General features: G+C 48.0%; 1 non-coding gene across 1 annotated transcript; it reads right to left on the reverse strand.

The window, feature by feature from the left end:
- Positions 1-13,764: 13,764 nt before the first annotated feature.
- On the reverse strand, positions 13,765-13,836 carry TRNAQ-CUG (transfer RNA glutamine (anticodon CUG)). Its single transcript has one exon. It is a non-coding gene; the product is annotated as a tRNA-Gln (tRNA).
- Between the last annotated feature and the right edge of the window lie 441 nt (positions 13,837-14,277).

Here is a 14,277-nt window from a genome sequence, read left to right on the forward strand (position 1 = left end):
ATGCCCAGGAAATGCCAGCTGCGGGTGCAAAGAAGCTTCGACTGGACAGAAGAAGCTGAGGTTTCTGCAGGAACAAAAAGGGCTAGAAACGTTCACTTTGGTGGACGGATCCCCCTCGCCTTGGAGAGTCCTGCAGAAGTGTTTTCCCGCTGAAAGGACGCCAACAAGCCTTGCTAGTTGCAAATCGTGCGTTTGGCGTTTTTGGACGCTGCCGGGGCCCAGGAGGGACCAGGAGGTTGCAAATTTGACCTGAAGAGAGAGGGGACGTCGAGCAAGACAAAGAGCCCTCACTGAAGCAGGTAGCACCCAGAGAAGTGCCAGAAACAGGCACTAAAAGGATGCGTGAAACGGTGCTCGCCGAAGTTGCACAAAGGAGTCCCACGTCACCGGAGACCAACTTAGAAAGTCGTGCAATGCAGGTTAGAGTGCCGTGAACCCAGGCTTGGCTGTGCACAAAGGATTTCCGCCGGAAGTGCACAGGGGCCGGAGTAGCTGCAAAGTCGCGGTTCCCAGCAATGCAGCCCAGCGAGGTGAGGCAGGGACTTACCTCCACCAAACTTGGGCTGAAGAGTCACTGGACTGTGGGGGTCACTTGGACAGAGTCGCTGGATTCGAGGGACCTCACTCGTCGTTCTGAGAGGAGACCCAAGGGACCGGTAATGCAGCTTTTTGGTGCCTGCGGTTGCAGGGGGAAGATTCCGTCGACCCACGGGAGATTTCTTCGGAGCTTCTGGTGCAGAGAGGAGGCAGGCTACCCCCACAGCATGCACAAGCAGGAAAACAGTCGAGAAGGCGGCAGGATCAGCGTTACAGAGTTGCAGTAGTCGTCTTTGCTACTATGTTGCAGGTTTGCAGGCTTCCAGCGCGGTCAGAAGTCGTTTCCTTATCAGAAGGTGAAGAGAGAGATGCAGAGGAACTCGGATGAGCTCTTGCATTCGTTATCTGAAGTTTCCCCAGAGACAGAGACCCTAAATAGCCAGAAAAGAGGGTTTGGCTACCTAGGAGAGAGGATAGGCTACTAACACTTGAAGGAGCCTATCAGCAGGAGTCTCTGACGTCACCTGGTGGCACTGGCCACTCAGAGCAGTCCAGTGTGCCAGCAGCACCTCTGTTTCCAAGATGGCAGAGGTCTGGAGCACACTGGAGGAGCTCTGGACACCTCCCAGGGGAGGTGCAGGTCAGGGGAGTAGTCACTCCCCTTTCCTTTGTCCAGTTTCGCACCAGAGCAGGGGCTAAGGGGTCCCTGAACCGGTGTAGACTGGCTTATGCAGAATTGGGCACATCTGTGCCCAAGAAAGCATTTCCAGAGGCTGGGGGAGGCTACTCCTCCCCTGCCTTCACACCATTTTCCAAAGGGAGAGGGTGTCACACCCTCTCTCAGAGGAAGTTCTTTGTTCTGCCATCCTGGGCCAGGCCTGGCTGGTCCCCAGGAGGGCAGATGCCTGTCTGAGGGGTTGGCAGCAGCAGCAGCTGCAGTGAAACCCCAGGAAGGGCAGTTTGGCAGTACCAGGGTCTGTGCTACAGACCACTGGGATCATGGGATTGTGCCAACTATGCCAGGATGGCATAGAGGGGGCAATTCCATGATCATAGACATGTTACATGGCCATATTCGGAGTTACCATTGTGAAGCTACATATAGGTAGTGACCTATATGTAGTGCACGCGTGTAATGGTGTCCCCGCACTCACAAAGTTCAGGGAATTGGCTCTGAACAATGTGGGGGCACCTTGGCTAGTGCCAGGGTGCCCTCACACTAAGTAACTTTGCACCTAACCTTTACCAGGTAAAGGTTAGACATATAGGTGACTTATAAGTTATTTAAGTGCAGTGTAAAATGGCTGTGAAATAACGTGGACGTTATTTCACTCAGGCTGCAGTGGCAGGCCTGTGTAAGAATTGTCAGAGCTCCCTATGGGTGGCAAAAGAAATGCTGCAGCCCATAGGGATCTCCTGGAACCCCAATACCCTGGGTACCTTAGTACCATATACTAGGGAATTATAAGGGTGTTCCAGTAAGCCAATGTGAATTGGTAAAATTGGTCACTAGCCTGTTAGTGACAATTTAAAAGTAATGAGAGAGCATAACCACTGAGGTTCTGGTTAGCAGAGCCTCAGTGAGACAGTTAGGCACCACACAGGGAACACATACATGCACACCTATGAGCACTGGGGCCCTGTGTGACAGGGTCCCAGTGACACATACATATAGGCCACAACCTTATGAGCACTGGGGCCCTGACCAGCAGGGTCCCAGTGACACATAACAAACATACTGAAAACATAGTGTTTTCACTATGAGCACTGGGGCCTAGCCATCAGGATCCCAGTGAGACAGTGAAAACAGTGACAAACATCCTGACATACACTCACAAACAGGCCAAAAGTGGGGGTAACAAGGCTAGAAAGAGGCTACTTTCTCACAATAGGGCCCAATGATAACCAATGCTAAACTGCGTGGCGGTCTTTGACCGCCTACCGCGACTCTGCACAGTGCCACTGCAGTTACCTCATTTTCCCTTGTCCCTCCTTACAGGTCAGGCAGCCGCTATTTCAGTGGGGAACATGCATGGCACCTATCTGCATCACAGCACATTTTGGCAGAAATACACACACGGATTTACTCACATTACAGCAAAAACACTTGTGCAACCTATGTGGTACATGACCCTCTGCTCACCATTCTCCTCCATAGGGCACATCCGCTGGGGCAGATGATGAGATGGCGTCATCTTCCGGTGTACAGACCCCTGGTGGACCTGTCAACATTGGAAGACAGACACATCATTATCACCTACAGACTTGATCGTGCCACAATCCAAGAACTGTGTGCCCAATTGGAGCCAGACCTGATGTCAGCGAGCCGCCATCCCACAGGAATCCCCCCTCTAGTGCAGGACCTGTCAGTGCTCCATTTCCTGGCAAGTGGCTCCTTTCAAACTACAGTGGCCATGGCATCAGGGATGTCTCAGCCAATGTTTTCTAAAGTGTTTACCAGAGTGTTGTCAGCCCTGCTGAAACACATGCACAGCTACATCGTATTCCCCCAGGTGGAGGATTTGCCCACAGTGAAAGCTGACTTCTGTGCCCTGGGACATATCCCCAACATAATTGGTGCCATTGATGGTACACATGTGGCATTTGTCCCCCCGCAGAAATGAACAGGTGTACAGAAATCGAAAAAGCTACCATTCTATGAATATGCAGATGGTGTTTGTCAGACCAATACATCTCTCATGTGAATGCCAAGTATCCTGGCTCTGTGCATGTCGTTTACATTTTGAGGAATAGCAGCATCCCTTATGTGATTGGCCAACTCCAGAGGCACCAGGTGTGGCTAATAGATGAGCCAAAGGTCCCCACATAGTATGAATAGGTGTCTGGGTATGGGGTAGTCACTAAGGGTTAGTGTGTGTCTAACAGATTTCCCTCGACATTTGCAGGTGACTCTGTTTACCCCAGCCTCTCATGGCTACTGACCCCAGTGAGGATTGCCAGGACAAGGGCAGAGGAATGTTACAATGAGGCACATGGGCGAACTAGGCGTATTATTGAGCGGACTTTCGGCTTCCTGAAGGCCAGATTCCGGTGCCTCCATCTAACAGGTGGCTCCCTATACTACTCACCGAAGAAGGTGTGCCAGATAATCGTGGCATGCTGCATGTTGCACAACCTGGCTTTGCGACAACGGGTGCCTTTTCTGCAGGAGGATGGGCCTGATGATGGTATTGTGGCAGCTGTGGAGCCTGTGCACAGTGAGGAAGAGGAGGCAGAGGAAGAAGATATTGACAACCGAAACAACATCCTCATGCAGTACTTCCAGTGAGACACAGGTACGAGACTGGCACTGCTCATCTCATATCTGACTACTGTAGGACATTGTATAAGTCAGCCTCTTAACCTCTGTGTATGGACACTGACAGTTCACTTTGGCTTTCCATTTCACAGATCTGGGCACCTCATTCTGCCTTCTGCTATATTTACTGCTGCCCAACAGCTGTCATACATTGGTATGTGCAACTGAAGATTTACATTGATATTTGTGGATGAAGTTGTAATTATACATTTGTGAAAGTACAGACTGATGCCAGATTGGTTTGTGATTCAAGGGTGTTTATTTATGGGCTAATGTGTATAGGGGTATGTGGAAGGGGATGGGGTGAAGGTGGAGGAAGGTCCATAGTAGAGTGCAGTCACAGGTGCATTGTCCAGTGGGGCATAGGAAGTGGAGCAAAGTCAGTTAAAGGTGGACAGGGTGATAGAGTGGGACACAAGGGTGACAATCAGGAGAGTCTTATTTCCTGGCGGGGGTCTTGGCAATGTTCTCCGTCTTCTGCCTGGATTGCAGGGACCGTTTGCGGGGTGATTCTCCTTCTGCAGGGGGTGGGGTGCTAGTGGCCTGTTGGTCCTGTGCCTGGACCTCCTGTCCACTAGCGCTGGTAGACGTGGAAGGCTGTACATCATTCGTGCTGGTGTCAGGGGCCCGGTGGTATGCCACTGTCTCCCTCATGGTGTTGGCCATGTCTGCCAGCACCCCTGCAGTGGTGACCAGGGTGGTGTTAATGGACTTCAAGTCCTCCCTGATCCCCAGGTACTGCCCCTCCTGCAGCCGCTAGGTCTCCTGAAACTTGGACAGTACCGTGCCCATGGTCTCCTGGGAATGGTGGTATGCTCCCATGATGTTTGATAGTGCCTCATGGAGAGGCAGTTCCCTGGGCCTGTCCTCCCCCTGTCGCACAGCAGCCCTCCCAGCCTCCCTGTTATCCTGTGCCCCGTCCCCTGAACCGTGTGCCCACTGCCACTGACCCCAGGTCCTTGATTTGCTTGGGTTAGTGGGTTTGTCTGGGGTCCCTGTAGTGGTGGACATACTGCTGATTGACGTGTCCTGGGGACAGTGGCATGGGCCCGCTGGGTGGGTGCTGTGGTGGTGTTTCCTGAGGGGGGAGGTTCTGTTGTGGATTGGGACTGTGGCAGGGGAACCGACTGTCCAGAGGTCCCAGATGGGCCAGGCTGGTCATCTTGATCCAGGCGTCCAGAGCTGCTGTCGTCACTGTGGGCCTCATCTGTGGAGGGACTGGATATGGCTGGCACCTCCTGTCCGGTGACACTGTGTAGGGGTCCTGTTGGGGTGTAAATGCATTGTTATCGTATCTGTGTGTGCCATCTTGTGCAATGGGTGTGTTCCACTCTATTACTGTGCTTGCAATATTGGCTTGGCCCTTCTGTGAGTGGTGATTGTGTGCCCTGGGTGAGTCTCTCCCTTGGACATGCTTTGGTGATGGGTGTCCATGCAGGTCTGTGATGGGTATCCATGCACTGGTGTAACATGCAGAGCTTCGAATTGCGATGGGTGGGTTGTGATAGTAGGGTATATGTGAGGTGGCGGAGTGATGGGTGTGAGGGTAGGGGTAGGTGTTTGTTGTGGCATGCAGGTAGGGTGGGGGATACAGTAGTAAAGATTTGACTTACAAGAGTCCAGCCCTCCTGCTACTCCTACGACTCAATCAGGATGCATTATTGCCAAGACGTGCTCCTCCCATGTAGTTAGTTGTTGGGGAGGAGGTGGGGGTCCACCGCCAGTCCTCTGTATGGCTGACTGGTGTCTGGATACCACAGAACGTACCTTCTCCCGTAGGTTGTTCCACCTCTTCCTGATGTCATCCCGTCTTCTTGGATGCTGTCCCACTGCGTTGACCCTGTCAACAATTCTCTGCCATAGTTCTATCTTCCTAGCAATGGATGTCTGCTGCACCTGTGATCCGAATAGCTGTGGCTCTACCCAGATGATTTCCTCCACCATGACCCTGAGCTCCTCCTCAGAAAACTTGGGGTGTCTTTGAGGTGCCATGATGTGGTGTGAGTGATGTGTGATGTGATGTGTGGGGTGATGTTTTGGGGTGTGTGGTGTTTTGTGCATGGATGGTGTATGAGTGATGGTGTTGTGTGCCTCTGGATGCTGGTGTGCTCTTTGCTTTTCTGTCTCTCTGCTTCTTAAAAAATTATCATTGTAAGAGGCTGTGGGTAATGTGGGTGGGTGTTGTATATTGGATTGGGTGTGTGGGTGTGGTGTGTGTATGTGTATCAGGTGTGTATTTCGAATTGTCCAATGTTGTTGTGTTTTGTAAGTGTGTGTGTATTTTGAGCACGCAGTGTGTACCGCCAATGGTTTACCGCAGTTGAATGACCCCCGCGTTGATTCGTGGGTCGTGATAGTGTGGGCGTGTGCCTGTTGGTGTAACGTGTGAGTTTTGGTACCGCCAATTTATCACTGACCTTTGGTGTGGCGGACTTTTGTGGGTGTCTGTATTGTGGAGGATTTCTAAGTGTGGGTCATAATACCAGTAGCGGATTTCCGCTACGGACATGGTATGTTGGCGGCCATCGGCACAGCGGTCAGTGGACTTTACCACCAAGGTTGTAATGAGGGCCTTGGTGTTTACATAAACAAATGGAGAAACATGTTACATTTTTTACTAATCCTCATAATTACTGTTCTCGAATAGATTATTTATCAATATCCCCTCAATTAATCCAGTCTTTTTTTGATCCTATAGTTCATAATATTAATATTTCTGATCATGCACTCATTTCAGGTGTTTTACAGCTTAACTCTACTCAACAATCTCAATCTTGATGGCGTATAAATATGAATATTTTCCTTAATGAAAACTATAAATCTTACTTTAGCGATACATGATTATTTTTCTTTTAATCCAGAAGGATCTACTTCACTTGTAAATCTCTGGGATTCATTTAAGTCTTATATTAGTGGGGTAACAATATTTATTATGGCACACAATAACAAAATTCATCAAGAAAAAAACTCTGTTATGAATTAAACTCCCTGTTAAGTAAAAAGGGCTGGCACACACATTTCTAATAATAAGGCTAAATTTTGTCTGAATGCTAATAGATCTGAGAGACTGCTAATAGATCAAGGGCTATTTAAGTGTGTGGCACAATCAGTGCTGTAGGCCAACTAGTAGTATTTAGTTTACAGGCACACGTAGTGCACTTCACTAGGGGCTTATAATTAAATTAAATATGTTAAAGTTGGTATACACCAATTGAGTTTTTATGGAGAGAGCACATGCGTTTTAGCAATGATTAGCATTGGTATGGTCCTAAGGCCAACACAACAAAAAGAAATCAGTAAAAATGCGAGGCAAACAGGAAAACATTTGGGGGAAGGCCACCCTAAGGTGTCAGGTCTAACACATACCCCCACCCCCCCCAGCTGAGTGCCCTTTACTAGGGACTTATAAGTACATTACATATGCAAATTTGGTAGTTGCCAGTGTTACCATGGTTTAGGGTAAAAAGCAGAAGCACTTTAGTACTGGTTTGCAGTTTTAAAGTGTGTAGAATCCAAAGGCCAGCAAAATCTAAGTCAGAAAAAACAGGGGCTCTGAAGGCAAAAAGTCAGGGGAACCCACTCCAAGGATGCCAGGTCTGACACCTACCCTATAGCTATTACATTTTGGAAATGTCATTCATGAAATACGGAATAATGCTTGGTGCAGTAGAGAAGGAGTCCACATAGGAAATGGTAGTCTCTGTTCTCCACAGTCAATGCTCTCAGGCTTGTGACATCATAACATCAATGTCTCACATGGGTTTTCTGTAGAAGCTGCTGACCCAGAGTTTTACAGCTGCGGAGTGGGCAGCATCTGAAGCCCGAGAGTCTACAATGGTCACTGATCTAGCTATTAGAAGTGGAATTGTACTGCAATAAATATAATTCTCATCATAGTCTCCTAGCCCCTACTTTCCTTGGAATGGTTCAATGTAGCACTACCCTTCCTATGATGCTGTGAGTCGCCTCTCATGTCACATGCATAGTCTAGAAGTAAGAATGACCTCTCTCTTCAGGGGCGTGTCAGTGCGATCGCAGCCACTGCGGTGCATCTTCCGCCATTACAGGGTGCCCTGGCTGAGCAACAGGACTGGCAGTGACTGACCATCTGAGGGTCTGCAGCTAGCTGCCCAGCTTGGGAAGGCAGGAGGCAGCCAGCGCGTCAGACTACAGAGAGGGCCACCAGGATTGTGCGATTGTGTGGCTGTGGCGATTTTCACATAATTGTAGATTTGCCACACTTGCCACATAATCAAGCATCTGCTGCATAATCTGCAGATTTTAACAAAAACAATTTTTGTTTCTAGCTCAAATGATTCAAAAGTTAGTAAAAACACAGCAGCACGTGTTGCTACAGTGCAAAGAATGGCTGGTCACGTTTTTGTGGCTTATTGCTATAATTGGATGCCAAAATGGTACTAAAGAGGCGGAAATAATGCCCAGTTTAAAAATGACAAAATAATGAAGTAATAATATCACAGAGTGCCACATTATTTGCCTTTTCTTACCACATAATTTACTCAACCCTGCTGCATGATTTGTCCATGCCCTGCCACATTATTCCAGTGGCCCTGAGTATATAGGCCAGGGTGTACATTTATGTGACAAGAACCAGTGTTCCTGACAACCAGGCCGCCACAGCCATTGGCCCCCTCACTGCATAAATGCAACGAGGCACACAAACTCTTCAACTGATTTGGAAGCACAATCGCTTCCTTCTCTGGAAATAGCATTGTTATTTCAGTTAACCTGGCTCCCTTGTTATGTTATTTTCTGTCATGTCATCCTTGGGACTAAAGTATTGTGATGTCATCATAATGATAAGTGTGGGTTGTGTTTGAAAACCTGGTAAATTCTAATCATTTTTGGTGACTGAATGTTTCCAAGATGAATATAAGCAGTGAAGCCCTTTATAATGTAGCCGCAGTGTCGATTTTTCTCACGCAACACCAGCAGTGTGGTGGTACCGAAGGCCATGCACTAGGTCCGATCCATGCAATGGGGGTGATGCGCTGGTTCTATTCCTTGAAACAGTGGTAATGCATCAGTTCTGCTGGGGCAGGACTTTATACTCACATACGAGGGCCCAGGGCTAGACTGGCACCACTTGAGAGGGCAAGACTCACAGTTGGCAGAGTCCAGGTGCTGTAGCAGATGAGCTGGAAATCTCTTGTTTCCCTGAGACTTTAGAAGAACAGGAGGCTATCCAGAGAGACCTTGGAGTCACTCTGGTGCTGGGTTGGAGAGATGCAGGTCCAGTCATTCCCACTAACAGGAAAGGAGGGCAGCAGGTTCGTACAGCAGAGCAGGATTCCAGCAGAGCCCAGCAGAGTGACAGTCCTTTCAGCAACCCAGCAGTCCTTCTTCCTGGCAGAATATCCACAGGTGCAGAATTGTACTGAGTTGGAGGTGTCTGAAGCCCAGAACCTATACACAGTTGTGCCTTTGAAGTGAGGGGGACTTCAAAGAGAGGCCATTGAAGTGCACAGGGTCCCTGTCCTTCCTGCCTTGGCTCCAGATTCACCACAGGGGGTATGCAGCCCTTTGTGTGGGAACAGGACGCTGCCTATTCAGGTGTCACTGTCAGCTCCTCCCTCTCATCCTGCCCATGATGACCTATCAGGCTGTGGATTGCCCATCAGTCACATCTAAACTCTCTTTGTGTGTGGCTGTCTAGAGAGAATATATACACCCAGCTGTCACCCCGCCCCAGATGTGTATTGGAGACAGAAAGAAGGCACCAAATGGCTAAAGTGAGAAAATGCTAACTTTCTGAAAGTGGCATTTTCAGACTGATAATTTAAAATTCAACTTAACCATAAATTGTGATTTTAAATAGTGATTCCAGAGACACCAAACTTGGGGTCCCATCTCTTTCCAATTGGAAATTACACTTATCACAATTTATAGGGTAATCCTAATGATATCCTACTGGCACTAGATGTCTTGGAGTAGTGAAAAATGAATTTAAGAGCTTTTCACCTCTAGGATATGTAAAACTTAAAAAGTACCTGTGTTACTTTTTAAATTCACTGCGCCCTGTCCTTGGGCTGTCCAGGGCCTACTTTAGGGGTGATAGCGTAATAAAAAGGAAAGTTTGGGCATGGTAATAGGGTTAAGCTGGCAGGTCGACGTGGCAGTTCAAAACTGCACACACAGGCTCTGCGATGGGCCTGGGCAGACATCATGGAGTTCTGCTACACAGAACTCTGTGAAGTTCTGCGAAGTGCTGAAAAAGCCGTGCTAGGCAGAGTTCCGCAAGCTGTGGAGTTTGGGTAAGTTGCACTGTTCGCGTTAATTTTCAGCGGCAGAAGTTTCTCTTGCACTGTAAAATCAGTGCGAACGGCATCACGTAGAGCGCCAGAGGGCACTAACTTTCTGCCGCTCGAGTAGATATTCTATTTGAGCAGCAGCTTTCTCAACGCGGGTAGTAGCGACCTGCTGTGACCATCCACATTCAGCAATATTGTTCGCGCTCACCAACATAGCAATTTCACTCGCTCGCCAACTTAATGTTGGTGAGCTGCGCAAGAGAAAAAATTATGCTCCGCTTTGCTTCGTGGAGTTTTTTGGGAACTCGCAGAGCGTGGAGTGGGCAAAACTCTGTGAAATCTGCCTGTGGAGGGTAACAGATGTAGATAAAAAAAAATTCCATCATAAGCGCAATCAAAGCAAATTTAGTTCTATGGTCTCTTTAGCTCTGCACCGTTTATGATGCCAGCTGTGGGTAACAGAAGTACAAGGAAGCACTGTGCCGACCCTGCCTTTCTTGGAGCAGGGGTTACGCTGTTACTCTGTAAGTGCTTCTGCATCCCAGTGGACGGCGTTACCTGGGCCCAAACATTGTTTGCAGTGACTGCCTGTCCCATGCAGGGGCGGCCCCTCCGCTATGGCAGAGGAGCATCACCCGCTGCTGAAACAGAAAAAACAAAAATGAGAATAAAAGTATTTTATTATCACTTCATTTTTTTACTAAGTGAGGGTCCGACGAGGCCAGCCACCCCCATGTCACCAGGAGTGGTATGTGCACTTCTAAGTGGTCATGTCAGTTTGGCTTCCGTTCGAGACTGGCCAAACTGACATGCGCACTTAGAACTCTCCACCCGGCTGTGCTGCATACCCAGGGCAGGCTCCAATTCCCTTCCTGACCGGCATTTCTGTCCGCTCAGGCCAATCCTGTCACTTCTCTCATGCTAGTAACAGCATGACAGAAGCGTCGGGATCGGATGGGGAGGTGAGGAAGAAGACAAGAAGAATCGAGGCGGTGGGAGCGGTAGAACACTGATGCAGCAGGTACGTTTTCTTTAATTTACTGGTTCCCCGTGCTGCGCGCTTCCCCCCGCCCCTTCCTGGCAGCAGCCGCTACTGGTAAAATGAAGAGGAGAGTCATCACAGGGGATGGAAGGAAGGAGAGAATCAGCAAGGATGTGAGTGAGGCAAGTACAGAGGAGGAAGAGAAGGAGGAAGGGAGAAAAAAGTGTTACAAAGGAAGTTAAATAAGGAAGAGAGGGGAGAAAGGAAGGCAGGAAGGTAGTGCCAATCTGAAGAGGGAGAAGGACGGGTGTGGGCATTTATCATGGGGCATTTTGCACTGGGGAGGAGACAGAACCTTTGGACACCATTTTCTAAAGTCCCATGGTCACCGGTACTTCTGTGCAGTGCTTTAAAAGGGCAGGTACTTTCTGGTACTGAGTACCTGCACTTCTCCAATTTGAAATGGAGAGTACCTGCACTTCTCAGCACTCCTACAATACATTTAATGAGAGAGTACCAGCACTTCTCAAGAGCACTCTAAATAGTGAGTACTTGCACTTCTATATAGTGAGTACTTGCACTCCTCCCCCCGCCCCCCTGTGATTTATTGCAGCAGGCACAGCTAGAGTTGCCACCTGGCTGCTTTTGTAAAGACCTGCCCGGTATTTCCAAGTGTAGACCAGTAAATATGATGCAAAAAACAGACATCTGGTATTTTTTTCATCTATGAAACATAAGCCTAAAACTGCAAACAGATAAAGAAATCAAATCAAAAAGTGTTTGAGAATTTTATAACAAGTAGAGAGATATTTGCCTGTTAGAAAGGAATCCTGACACTTGCACACTTCTTATTTTTCACCTAACAGCTCTTGACTGTTCCAGAATAGCAACACGTAAATAAAAAGCTGGTATTTTTCTCTAAGAGAGGTGGTAACCCTAGTCACAGGGGGATGATAAGTAGAGAGACAGAGAGAGAGGAGGAAATAGAAATAAAGATGAGGGTAGCAGAAGGAGAATGAGTGGGAGAATAGAGAGAAGGGAGAATAGGGCAGCGAGAAGGCGAGAGATGAGGATGAATGTATGAGAGAGGCGGATGAAGGGAGTGGGCTGAGATGAACATTTTTGTCCGAGTTGGATTTGGTTCCCGGCCCTGGGCGCGGGCAGAGTACAGAGAGTGGGGGAGAAGAAAGGTGAAGAAGTGCGAACAGAGGAAGAAGGTAATGTGAAAGTAGATGAAATTATAAACCATGAAAGACAAATAATTTGCCTGAATCTATCTAAACCTATTCTAGCAGCGGCATAGCTTTCGGACGGTGTTTGGGGTGTTACACCCCCCTAATAAATGTATTTTCTGCTAAATAGTTGGGTAAAGGAGCTTTCACCCAAGTATGGTGATGTGTCTGTCGGATTTCACCAGGAATGTTTAGATACACACAGACAAATAAACACACTCTCTCTCTCTATTTTAAAAGTCCTCACAATGTTGTTGTTTTTTTTTCCACAAAATATTGTGCTTTTGCTCACTTTGTTCTCCTACCAGTCCACATTCCTCTCCCTGTTTACTGTCCCTTGGGCTCCTCTCATGTAACCTGCTTGTCTTGTAATGCATTTTAACATCATAAGGCCAGTGTGACTGGTGGAAAACCTGAAGGTCACGACCCCCACCCCAATCTTACCAAGCTGGTCCCTGAGTGTGAGACTGCTTGCAAAGCTCTTTCAGTGGATGAACTGGCTCTGCCGTATCCAGGGCCACTGAAATTATGCGATTGCATGAACCCTGTGTTTTTTGCAAAATTGAGGATTTTATGCACTTGCCACATAATCCATCATCGGCTGCATAATCTGCAGATTTTAACAAAAAAACAAAATTGATTTCTATTTTAAACGGTTCAAAAGTTACTAACAATGCAGTAACACGTGTTGGTAGTTAAAGGCATTTTGCAAAGGTGACTGGTCTCCTTTCTGTTGCTTATTGCTAAGTCTCGGTGTTAAACTGGTACTAATGAGGTGCAACATTTGCCCATACAGTGTTAACAAGTGTAAAAATGACAAAATAATGAGCTAATCGTATTAGAAAATATGCTGCACTATGCCACATAATTAGCCTTTTCTTGCTGTATTATTTCATCAACCGTGCCGCATAATTTGACCTTACCCTGAGGCGTAATACCAGAGGCCGTAACAATATTTATAAACACATCAAGAGCCCAGCAGGGCGCTTTGATGTTACTCTGCCACCGTTTGCACCCAGTTGTACTCTAGGAAGCACTGATGTGACTGAATAAGGAGGCGCTTGTTTGGGAGTCAGAGGGCCGAGCATCCCGGTGTTTAATGCTAACAAGTCCTAACTGGGGGTCAAGACGGGAAGAGAACTGGTTGGCAGCGTATTACATTTTTATATATTGTTTAAAAGGAGAAACGACCAGAAAACAGAAACCCCTGATTAACCACAAAAGCAATCGATATCGTCTCAAATCACACACGGGGGGCTACAGAGGGTCTTCACACGACTCTCCATAAAACCCTCCGTTTAAACAGGATGTCGAGTGATTAGAAATAGACAAGTGACACATGAACAGCGCTGCTATTTGCTGATCATTGTCAAGACTGAAATGGTGTAAAGTACATTTTATTGACAAAGAAACAAAACCCTCAGGTCCCACCGAGATTTGAACTCGGATCGCTGGATTCAGAGTCCAGAGTGCTGACCATTACACCATGGAACCGGCTGAAGGTGTCACTCCAGACGGAAGTTTCACTGCAGGGAGAAAGTGATGGATCATGTGACCCCCCCACTCCTGCTCTAGAGGGTGTCACTCAGTCCCTGCTCCCACAGCAATGTAGTCGAGTTAAGGTCGGGAGCCCTTGTTATTGCCACAGACATCCTGTTACTTTCCAGTCTGGAGGGACATAGCTCTGGCCACCGTCGGCTCATTAAATCATCGACGCCAAAATGGCTCTAAAGCTTTAAAAAGCTCCCTGTGTTTTTCGTGTGTGGCTACAAAATAACCTGCAAACAACTAGTTTCAAACTGAAAGAAAACAAACCATTCTGGGTCCCTCCAGACAGCCTGCTGTGTTTGCTGCAGTCTCATCACACGGCGGCTGGGGGGCGCTGTTTGCATGGGGGGCTCTGACCCGGGACACAAGTTCTTTATTGGGTGCACG

Source organism: Pleurodeles waltl, unplaced genomic scaffold (genome assembly GCF_031143425.1).
Source record: "Pleurodeles waltl isolate 20211129_DDA unplaced genomic scaffold, aPleWal1.hap1.20221129 scaffold_70, whole genome shotgun sequence".
Taxonomy (NCBI): Eukaryota; Metazoa; Chordata; class Amphibia; order Caudata; family Salamandridae; genus Pleurodeles; species Pleurodeles waltl.